The sequence below is a fragment of the Acomys russatus genome, chromosome 2 (genome assembly GCF_903995435.1).
Source record: "Acomys russatus chromosome 2, mAcoRus1.1, whole genome shotgun sequence".
NCBI classification, from domain to species: domain Eukaryota; kingdom Metazoa; phylum Chordata; class Mammalia; order Rodentia; family Muridae; genus Acomys; species Acomys russatus.
This window is the reverse complement of record NC_067138.1, coordinates 35,110-47,433: the sequence shown is the minus strand read 5'-3', so window position 1 is coordinate 47,433 and position 12,324 is coordinate 35,110. Positions and strand designations below refer to the sequence as shown.

Below are 12,324 nucleotides of genomic sequence, written 5' to 3'. Positions count from 1 at the left end.
TGTTCGCTCTTGGAGCGGTGTCCCTCGGTGGCATCTCGAGGAGGAGAATGTCTGCCCCGTTTGGGGGGCGTAGTGGGGTGGTTCCGTGTGGGACGCCGTTTGGACAGTGGCACCAGACACTGGAAAAGGTGTTCATTGAAGTCTAGGTGCCCCCAGGCACTCGCACACAAGACATCCAGTGCGGCCTGCAGAGCCGGCACGTGGCTCTGTCCATGGGTGGCCGGGAAATCCTCAAGGTAGCAAGCCAGGGCATGTCCCGAATTCCTTCTTCTGGCCTCCCTGCATCCTGAGTCCTAAAATTGCACAGTTTCAGAGGGATAACTGCTGAGAGGCAAGGTTAGTTCCTGGCAGGCAGAAAGAAAGCGGTAAATTGATGGGAGCGAGGGGTCTCAAGGTAGCACCTACCCCCACAGCAGATCTTGCGGGAGCAGAAATGTAGATCTTGTTCCCCCCCCTTTATTTCTAAAATACACTTGGGGTTCTTCTCATTCCTCTGGGGTTCCTATGCTAACAGAAGGCTAACTAGGTCAAAGAGTCCTGAATACTAGGCAAAAGGTTTCTAAACTGTATTCATGATGTGTAGGCAAATGGAGGAAATTACAAACAAGGATAGGGTGATGGGATGAAGATTCAAAGATGACAGATTAGCTTTCTAAATTACAAGTTTCTTGCATATTCATGATGGTCATCAAGATAATGAAAAGTATCCCTTTTATTTGATTTCACAAAATCTGGCCATACCTGGGTTTTTTGTTTGTGTTTTGTTTTAGATAAGAATTAATTTATTAACATTCACATAATAATCAGTATATTCCACCCCTAGAACAGAGGCGTAGCCTGTTTGCTAGCCATGTAGTATAGTGGGGAAGGGAGACAGGGTGCCCTGTTTGCAATTTTGGCCAGGAGGAGATGAATAATTAGTCACATCTAATTTGACATCAAATCTGAAATATGTAGTTCTCCATAAGAAATTGGCATTGTCTAGAGCCAGCTCCTCAAAAGAGATTGAACTGGCTTTAATAACATTGATTTTAAAAGGTAGCATTTTTAAGGCAGGCATTGTGCCTCACACCTTTCTTTGATCGCAGCATTTGGGAACCAGAGGCAGGTCGATCTCCTCCAACTTGAGGCCAGCCAACCAGATCTACTTAGCTGGCTCCAGGACTACAAAGACCAGTATGATTCTCAATCTTCCTCATGCTGCCACACTATAATAGTTTATGTTGTGATGACCCCCGACCATAAAACTTATTTTCTTCGCTACTTCATAAATGATTTTGCTGTTACACAACTGTAATGTAAATATCTGATATGCAGGGTATCTGATATGTGACCCATAGGTTGAGAACTGCTGACATGGATTCTGCTTCAAGAAAAACAAATAGTCACCAGGTGGTGGTTGTTCACTGCCTTTACTAACAGAACTTAGGAGGCAGAGACAGGTGGATCTCTGTGAGTTTGAGGCCAGCCTGGTCTATAGAGCAAGTTCTATGACTTGCTCTATAGGAGATCCCCTCCAAGTGCTGGGATTACAGGCATACACCTCCTTGCCTGGCGCCTTGTTCACTTTAGTTGGTAAAGAATCTTATACATAAATTTCACATTTTCTTTATCAGTAAGGAGTAGAGTAGTATCTGTTTTGTTTAGAGGGTCTTGTGGTTCTTTGAATTTTTTTGGTTTTTTTTTTTCCGTTTTTTTTTCCCCAGACAGAGTTTATCTTATAGTCCTGGCAGTCATGGACTCACTTTGTAGACCAGGCTGCCTTGAACTCATAGAGATCCTCCTGCCTCTGCCTCCCAAGTGCTGGGATTATAGGCCTGTGCCACCATGCCCTGCCCAAGCCAAATCTTTTTTTCCCTCTTTTTTTATTATTTAGTTAATTTATTCAGATTACAACTCATTTTTTATCCCATCACCAAGCCAAATCTTAATGATAAGAATTTATAAAACTTAATGTTGTAATTTTAGGACCTTGTATTTATTTTCCAGGGAAAATTGTTTGATTCTACAATCGCTGATGAAGGAACATGGACTTTGGGTAAGAATAGTCTGTTATAATTCATAAACTTAAAAATTGGATCGAGGAGCATGGCGTGGCAGTGCATGCCTTTAATCTGAGCACCAGCAGGAGGCAGAGGCTGCTGGATCTCTGTGTGTTTGAGGCCTGCATGGTCTACAAAGTGAGTCCAGGACAGACAGCCAAGGGTACACAGAGAAACCCTGTTTTGAAAAAGGAAACCAAAACAAAACAAAAGTTGGATCATGGTATTGTTTTTTCCTTTGTATTATTTTCTTCTCTTTGTAGCTGTGAGCGATGGAGAAAAGTGTTGGGAACAACTGTATATCCCACTTACCTAACAGTCTTTGGAAAATACAAGGTTTAACAAGGAACTAATTTCTCTGTCATTTGTTTCTTTTATTTTAGAAGATAGAAAAATGGTGTGCATTGTCCTGACAAAGACCAAGAGAGATGCCACAAACTGTTGGACTTTCTTTCTGGAGTCTGAGTATGCAGCCGATCCCTGGGTGCAAGACCAAATGCAGAGAAAACTTACTTTAGAGCGATTCCAGAAAGAAGTAATTCAGATGTGTGTGAGTGTGTGCAGTCACATGATCCAAGTGCCTGTATTTGTGAGGTGGGATACGCAGTTGGATAAACCTTTTGGGTTAATGGCTAGAAAATAGTCTATTGTATGGGCCTTAAATTTCATAAATGAATGCGTTGCTGTGAGATTTAAGATTACTGAATGGCACATCACACCTTTAATCTCAGCACTTGAGAGACAGAGGTGTGCAGATCTCTGAGTCTGAGGTTAGCCTGGTCTACAACGGACAGCCAGGGCTACACAGAGAAACCATGTCTAGTAAAACCAAAAGAGGCAAGGTCCCTTCATTTGATTCCCAGCCCCATGCCTCCGCCATTTTGTCTGATTGATTTTGAATGTCTCTTATTTGCATGTAGAATTTTTATTTAGCTATTTCCCTTTGATATTGTCTTATTCTTGTTTTCCTCTATTTCAAACAAACCTATACCTTCACCTCTGAAAGTGCATAAACATTCCAAGATGGATATTTGGTAGAGGAAGGAACTAACCACTGGACTTTGAGAACCTTAGTGGATAATTTCCACCTGTTTCATGCTCACTTCCATGTCTGTAACCTGGACGGTTCCTTGTAAAATTTCAGCATGCATTTCTAGTTACTTACTGAACAGATCCATTTATCTGTCTGTAAGACTTTAAATGTTCAATATGAACAGCTAATGCCACAGCCAATATTTCTTTTTCTAATTTTCATATTAGTTAATGGAAACTAGTTGTTCCTGATTAAGAATTATGGGTGGGGTGGTCAGAGACGGGCCAGTGGATGTGGCACCTGCCATGCAAAGCTGGTCAGTGAGGTGGCTGCCTTTGATCCCAGCACTCCTGAAGCAGAGGAAAAGGGTCCCTTGGGTAAGCTGGCTGTCTAGACCACCTAGAATTTGGAAGCTTCTGGGTTACTGAGAAACTCTTCCTCAGAAAATGAAGTAAGGAGAGCCCTTGGAGAAGATACCTGATGGCAACGTTAGTCCTACATGCTGGCTTTACACCCACCGGGCACCTCTTAGGAAGTCTTGTTAGCATTGGCTTCCACTTCACACTGCCCAGCCTATAGTGTTCTCGTCTGGATTACTTCAGTGAGTTCCTTTTATATTTTTTGATTGTGAGCCTAGCCTTTAACAGCTGAGTCATAGCTCCAGCCCTTCAGTGAGTTTCTAACTAGCCTCCTGACTCTTGCCCAAGCAGTCATCTCAAAGTAGCAATTAAAGAAGTCATTTATAGTATAAGTCAGAGTAGTCCATTTTTCTTCTCAGAATTCCCCAAGTTCTTTTTTTTTGTGTGATATACAATGAAATTAAAAAAAAAATATATGCCTTAACTTTTCCCCATTTATTTATTTAATCACTTTATAGCTTGATCTTAGTGCTGTCTTTTTTCTCCCCTTAGTCCTGTCCTTCCCCCCTCTTTTTTATCAGGGAAGGAGAGGTCTCTCCCATGTATACCAACCCACCCTGACATACCAAGTCTCACCAGGGCTAAGTGCATCCTCTCCCACTGAGGCCTGGCAAGGCACCCAACCTAGGGGAAAAGATAAAAAAGGTAGGCAACTTGGTTACTGACAAGCCCTTAGTCCCATTGTTAGGGGACCTACGTGATGACCAAACTGCACATCTGCTACATATGTGTACGGGACTAGGCCCAGTCCATGTATGCTTTGGTTCAGTCTCTGTGAGCCGTCATGGGCCCACTTTAGTTTACTTTACAGATCTTCTTTTGGTGTTCTTCCTCCCACTCTTCCACAAGAATCCCAGAGCTCAGCCTATTGTTTGGCTGTGGGTCTCTGCATCTGTCACTCCACTGCTAGATGAAGTCTCTCAGAAGGCAGTTATAGTAGGCTCCTGTCTGCAAGCATAACAGAGAATAGTTTCAGGAGTTGGCTGTCTCCCATGGGGTGGATCTTAAGTTAATTAAGCCAGTCAATGGTTTGCATTCCCTCTATCTTTGTTCCCTTTTTATCTCTATATATAATGGGTAGTTTCTCTCTCTCTCTTTCTCTCTCTCTCTCTCTCTCTCTCGGTTTTTACGAGACAGGGTTTCTCTATGTAGACTTGACTGTCCTGTCCTGGACTCACACTGTAGACCAGGCTGGTCTTGAACTCACAGTGATCTGCCTGCCTTTGCCTCCCAAGTGCTGGATTAAAGGTGTGCACCACCAATGCCTGGAGATAGTTACTTTCTTACCTACCTCTCCTACCTTGTTTTGTTTCTCTCCTTCTGTTTGTTTGTGACTGTAAAGCTCTGGCTGGGCTGGAACTTGATATATAGATCAGGTTGGGCTTGAACTGACAGAGATCTGCCTCCCAAATACAGGGATTATAGGTGTAAAGGTGTGTGCCAACATGCCTGGCTCTCTACTGATGCTGACTGACTGGAGTGGTAGCTTTCTGCTCATTGCTCAGTAAATCATATTTTGACTATCCCATTAAAGTCTATAATTTTCTGTCCTATTTTTATTTATCTTTTTTATAGCACTTACAAGCCTTAACACACTAAGTCAGAGGTTGGCAAACTGAGGCTCAGGGAAATTCAGCCTGCTGCATGTCTCTGCAGGTAAAGTTTTGTCTTACATAGAGCAGTTTCTTGTATTTGAGTAATTATGACAGAGGTCATGTCTGCAAAGTCTAATGTTTACTTCTTGACTCTGTATTAGTCAAACTTACTAAGCTCTGTGACTGACACTTAATGGTTTGTGATTTGTATTTTCCTACTACAGTGTAAGGTTCTCTATAGCAGTGGTCTTTTAATTTGTTACTTTTGAAATTCACGTGTGTTTAAATGGTATTTTCCAAATAGTAGGAGCTCAAAATATGCCCATTAAACAATGGAAATTTGCCCTGAAAAGCACAAAACTTGAATTAGTACTTTATAATATATAATATGTATCCATATGCTAAAATACTATATATCTCTTAGAACTCTGCATGGCGTATAGTAAAGTCCGAAAAAAATTGCTGTATTAGCTGTGCTTGGTGATACTCACCTTTAATTACAGCCACTTGGGAGGATGAGGTAAGAGAACTGCAAGTTCAAGGGCAGCCCGGTGACATAGCCACATCATGTCTCAGAAGAAGAAAAAATTTATTTTAAATTTAAAAAAAGTATGATTCAGCATAGAGCGCTTGCTTAGTTTGTAGGAGGCCCAATGTATGTCCATAGTATGCCAATCAGAAAAAAAAGGTTTTAAAATCCATTTATACATAGTAAAATTGAAATATACATTTCACTATACAGACTAGCATTGTCACGTATGTGTCACTATTCTAAATATTTACAGATCTGAAAGCTGCAAGATGTCTTAATTTTATTTTTTCTTTAGGTGATACTGTGAAGTTTGATATCTTTTCTTATTTTTTGACTTATTTGTTTCTTTTTTGTTCAGTGGTGAATTCAACTTGGTCTCCTTGTAAGTTTTATTATTTTATGTCATTCAGAATCCTGGTTTTGACTTTAGTGGAGCAGAAATCTCAGGGAACTACACAAAGGGTGCTCTGCTTGAGGATCCCAGCAGCTGCTGGCAACTTAATGCAGCAGATCTGAGGGTTGAAATTATGGATGTCACAGTTAACAGACTGTGAGATGTGCTTCAGTGTGATTGTAAAGATTACATTCAGACATGGTTGCCATAGGAGATGTGCAGATGTCCTGTGGAAGATGGGCATGCTTGTTGCTCTGCATTAAGTTTATATGCTACCTTTTACTAATTTCATATTTAATTATATTTTTACTACAAAAACATTGGAGTACAAATCATGTGAAATGAAGGGTGCCTTCATGGAAAAATTAAATTTTTTTTGATGTGATGCAGAAATAGTGTTCAGTAAACTTCTGAGTAAGAATTTTGGGCTGGGCGGTGGTGGCACATGCCTTTAATCCCAGCACTTCGGAGGCAGAGGCTGGTGGATCGCTGTGAGTCCAAGGCCAGCCTGGTCTACAAAGTGAGTCGAGGATAGCTAAGGCTACACAGAGAAACCGAGTCTTGAAAAACCAAAAAAAAAAAAAAAAAAAAAAAAAAAAAGAAAAAAGAAATTTGTATCTCTTTGCCTGAGTATGCTAGTCCATACAGGGAAAGTACACTACTTACATTACTGGAAGCATTTTAAGAAAGGAAACAAAGTACAAAGAAGTACTTTGGATAGTGTTAATTAGTGAAATATTCTAACTATGTGGTGCTGCCTAAGTGATTAGGTCAAGAAACTGAAAAATGGTAAAACCCTAAGAACAAAAATCTTAATAACCTGTTGGTGTCAGAAAACAAATTTAGGCCCCTGGTTGTAAGCCAGTCGCTATATTTAATTTTAATGATTCAGACAGGATTGTCTAGAAAAATTTTTCTTCATCCTTTTTGTATCTTTTAATGCTTTAAAACATATCTGAAATGTATAGAAAGCTTACAAGTGAAATATTAACAGATTAAAAATCTTACAGTTTTTTAAATAAATTGAAATGGTGTTGTCACCTTAATATTTTACTTTTTTTTCCTTCAGAAAAGTATGTTCTCAGCAGGGATGTGGTGGCACATGCCTTTAATCCCAGCTCTTCAGAGGCAGAGGCATGTGGATCTCTGAGTTTGAGGTTAGCCTGGTGTACAGAGCTAGTTCTAAGACATCTAGGAATGATGTCACAGAGAATTCCTGTGTCAAAAAAAGCTGTTCTCAACAATGCGAGCATTAAAGTGAGAGAGAGAGAGAGAGAGAGAGAGAGAGAGAGAGAGAGAGAGAGAGAGAGAGAGAGAGAGAGAGAGAGAGGGTCTTACCATGTAGTCTGGCCTCAGCTCTCAGTCCCTATGGTAACAGGTGTGCATCTGTGCCTGGCTTAGGTTTTGCACTTTTGAAAACTATGGGACTTTTGTCTCTTGCTTGTTCAGAGTGAGGTATATTGTCTGCAGAGTTCCTGTGTCGTGCGAATGTCATCCTGGTGATTCCTATGTTAGTAGAGTAGTATCTGCTGGATTTCTTCACATTACTGTAATACCTAGTTTTGGGTGTTTTGTGGGAAAGTAGGTTTTAAGCAGCTCTTATTTTAACCAAACTTTAAACTAATTTACTGTTTTATTCAGTGGGTTAAAATTATTATTCTCAGCTGGATGTAGGTCACACATGCCTTTAGTCCCAGCACTTGGGAGGCAGAGTCAAGGGGATCTCTGAGTTCGAGGTCAGTCTGGTCTACAGAGAGAGTTCCATGACAGCCAGGGCCACACAGAGAAACCCTGCCTTGAAAAAGAAAAACAAAATTATTATTCCCGTTACTTTTATACTTAAAATTGTATAATTTGGCTAGTTTAAAACCGGTCTAGATGGCTTCTCTGCCCTTTTCTGTCATTGTTTGAGCAAGTTCTTACTCTCCAGACTTATCCCTGTCCCAGTCTAAGAATCAAGCATTTTGCTAAAGCCTCCAGTTCTCTTTAGTGGATAAATGCTTTTAAAAGCTAGCCGTCCATGCTGGTGTGTGAACACTCTCGGTGTGTTTTACCTTGCACACATTAAACATGTACGTGCATACTGGAAATTATGACTTCCCATTAGACACACAGTTCTAATCCCATGAGGTTTATTTAGAACTTACTTCAGTCGCCTGGTTTCCACCACTCTCAATGTACTTGATTGTGACTCTCCTCTTTCCTGGGGTCCTTGACCATGGGTCCTCAGGAACAAGGCCTGGAAGTACAATGGAATGACCTTTGGGAACCACTGCATCGGGATAGCTCAACTTTTTATTCTGGGTGAACAAAGGCTGTATAGTCCTTGGGGAGTGGGTGGATGGGTTTACAGGATATGTGTACATAATTGGTTAAGGCTAGAGATTCCAGTACTGCTTTGGCATTTGGCAGCATGGTTCTATCATATGAACAGGAACACAGTACTTAATAATCCCATAGGCAAAGGGAGGGGAGAGCTAGCAGGGAACTGTGCCAAAGTTCATATACTAGATATGGTTATAGGCCTCTCTGCCTGAATACACTCTTCAGATGATGTTAGACTGAAAGTGTGAGGCCCTGCTGAGGAGAGGGAGTCCTCTATCCAGAGTCAAGGTCAGAAAGGCTATCTGGACCAGGACTGCAGCCTTAAACAGCAGAGTCCTCCATCACTTGACAGCCTGCCGTAGGCCACCTCCGTAGGAGTGCCTTCCATGTGTGAGGCTGTGTTAGGGCGACTTCACTGCCCAAGCCCAGCACTGAATGCCAGGAGCTGGTCTGTTCCAATGCTTTTGGGTTTTTTGTTTTGTTTTGTTTTGCTTACTTTCCTTAATGCTTTTAGGAATGAATATTTGGGAGGAAGAGTACTTTTCTTTAGTTGGTTCTCTGACATTTTTATTTTCAATAATATTTAGAACAAACTTACAGATAAAATTAATGTTTTTCTAATGAATAATTTGATGAGTTTTAGTTCATGTATAGATTTGTGTAAGCACTTTACCCTAAAGCAGTGTCGTCACCTGAGAAATAGTGAAATTTTTTCTTTGTTGTCACACTATTAGCAGTCAACTCAGGAAACCAATGTCTCTGTTTATAGCTATTCTGTATGGTTTTGTCTCTTTTTGAATATATAATGTAAATGAAATCATAAAGTGTTTGTTGTGACAATTTGCATACCATAGGCTCACCCATTCTGTATATAATTGACCATGCACAGAGTACACAGCCATCGGCTTAGTGAATTTTCAACACCAAAATAGAAGCCTTGTTTTCCTCAGCTTTCATGACCTTCTGCCTCAGCCATCTTTGGATATTCCACTGCATAGATCTTAGAAAAGGCATTTCACATACATGGCACCATAGGATTTGTGGTTTTGGGGAAGTTTACTCATGATTGTTTTATGAATATTATTCTGTTGTATGGTCTTCTTATACTGTTAGTCTATTTGTAAGCTGCATATTTAGGTATTTTCTTGCTTTGTCTCTGCTGAGTAATGCTGCTATAAATGTGTTCCACCAGGCTTTTATGTGCTTAAAGTGTTTTCTTACTGTCCTGGCCAGTGTTATTTCCATTTAAGATAGAAGTAGTTTAGAGGAGCTAACTTAATTTGAAAAGACGATGTCATAAAATCTGCCTGTAGGCAAGCCTTTAGGGCTTCTTCTTAATTGGTGATAGGGTAATCCCAGCCCAGTGTGGGTGGTACCACTCCCGGAGTCATGGTCCTGGGTCTTTATGAATGTAGGCTGAGCAAGCCAGTAAGCAACAGTGTCTGTGGCCTCTGCATCAGGGTTTGAGTTCCTGACTTAATCTCCCTCTGGACTGTGATTCAAGTAATGTACATCAAACAAACCATTCCTCTCCAGGTTACTTTTGGCCACGGTGTTTCATCACAGTAATATTATCCCTAACTAAGATACTTATGCGCAAAGTCTTCAATTTAAGCATTTGAAGAACTGCCAGGCTGTTTTCCAAAGCATCTCTATATTTACCTGTAGTGTTCAGTGTGCCAGTTTCTCCACATTGCTGCCTACGCTTGCTCTTAGCTGGCTTTCTGAGTCCAGTCATTCTAGTGATAGTAACTATTATCTTTGTGGCTATGTATGCTTGTATACGTATATATTTTTGGTGTACATTATGTTTGTGTGTGGGAGGGGTTGGTGGCATACATGTTCTACAAGTGCAAAGAGGTCAGTTTTCTGTTTTTACCATGTAGTTCTCAGGTCTTGGTGACAAGTTCTTTTACCCACTGAGTCATCTCACTGGCCTCTTTGTGGTTTTGATTTACATTTCTGTGAAGGCAAGTTATAGTTAGCATTTTTGTATTTATTGGACATTTGTGTATCTTCCTGAAAGATAAAAAAAAGTTTATTCAAATCTTTTGCCCATTTTTAAACTGGGTTTTCCTGTTGTTAAGTAGTAATCTGGGTTCAAGCTATCAGCTCTATGATTTTTAAGTAATTTCCTGACCAGCCAGGGACAACAGCACAGACATGGGAGCAGACTGCTCCAAGGAATGTCCATCTTAGTAAGTATTTAAGTATATGTTCTACTTGTTGGGGCCCAGCCCACGGGAAAAATTGAATCAGGGTTCACCTGAAAGAGGGAGTGGGGATTGAAAGTAGGATACAGAGACATGAGAAATAACAAATCAAGTCAGGAAATTTCTATCAAGATTCCTCTTTAATGTGGAAGAGTTAAGACTTTATATAGTAAGGTCAATAGGATCTATTCTGATCCCTCTCTTCATAGCTCCCAAGGCAAGAAGAACACAATAGCCTGAATAGCTCTCTGAAGAGTGGATGAAAAAACTGTGGTACATATACACTATGGAATACTACTCAGCTATTAAAATCAAAGAATTCCCGAAATTTGTGGATAAATGGATTGAGCTAGAAATGATCATAATGAGTGAGTTAACCCAGAAGCGGAAAGAATCAAATGGTATATACTCACTTACATCTGCATACTAGCCCAAGGGGCATGTCCCACGAAAGCCTTCACTTACCAGGAAACTGGGACAGAGGGGAGGACATCCTATTGGGACTCTAAATGAGAGACGCATGGGAGAATAGCAAAATAAAAGGATCCAGAGGGTCCTAGAAACCTACAAGTAGAACATTATGATAGGCAGATTTGGGCCCAGGGGTCCCGCTCAAACTAAGGCACCAGCCAAGGACAATACAGGAGGTAAACTTTAAACCCGTTCCCAGATCTAGCCAATGGTCAGAACATTCTCCATAGTTGAGTGGAGAGTGTGATATGACTTTCTCATGTACTCTGATGCCTCACATTTGACCATGTACCCTGGAGGGGGAGACCTGGTGGCACTCAGAGGAAGGACAGCAGGTTGCCAAGAAGAGACTTGGTACCCTATGATCATATACAGGGGGAGGTAATCCCCCTCAGGAACAGTCATAGGGGAGGGGAATAATGGGAAAATGGGGGGGGGGGAGAGGGAGGAATGGAAGGATACAAGGGATGGGATAAACATTGAGATGTAACAAGAATAAATTAATAAAAAAAAAAGAACTTCCTTAACCCTCCAGGTGTTTCTCAGTAGGGATTTCCCTACTTCTTTCAAAGGTAAATAGTCCAAGGATGGCCTATAACACAGAGATCACCTCTGGCAGAGATTAGCAGCTGGAAGGTCACAGCATGCAGCCTAAACAGGATTTCTGACATGGCAGAATTTGGCATGGCTTTCCACAGCTACTGATCAATCAGAGCCACAGAACAGACTTGGAAGCTGAACTGGGACCCCAAGCCAGAATATTTCAGTTTTTAAGCTCTCAAACCACAAACATCTTTGCGAAGCAATCCCACCAATAAGGCTTTAGGGAACAGGACCTTCCTTAGGAACATGTCTTTGTGGTACACTTACCCTGTTCCCATTGGTTGAATTATTCAACTGTGGTGGGACAACTTGCCTAGCATACATGTCCATGTCTCAGCCTACCAATCAGGATGCCAGCTGCCCATGTACATGTTTCTTTCTGCCAAGCAGAATGTCAGCTCCTGGGTCTTGGGAATTTATACTTTGTCTCCTAATCAAAATGTACATTTTATTCAGAATGGCTTCAGTTTGGTTTCTTTTTACAGTGGTAAATTGTAATACTTTTTAATTTTTGAAATGACTTATCCCAGTCACTTACCCAAACTTGGTCACATGAATCACTCAGATTGTATATTTTAACTTTTTTTTCTTATTTGGTCTGCATGAATGTGTACCACAGTATGTAGTGCATACATGGGCCATAACAGGGCATTAGATCCCCTGGAACTAGAATTGTAGACAGTTGTGAGCTGCCATG

General features: G+C 40.9%; 1 pseudogene; it reads left to right on the top strand.

Moving 5' to 3' along the window:
- Nucleotides 1–47: 47 nt before the first annotated feature.
- On the top strand, nucleotides 48–6,175 carry LOC127205741 (nudC domain-containing protein 2-like; annotated as a pseudogene).
- Nucleotides 6,176–12,324: the final 6,149 nt, after the last annotated feature.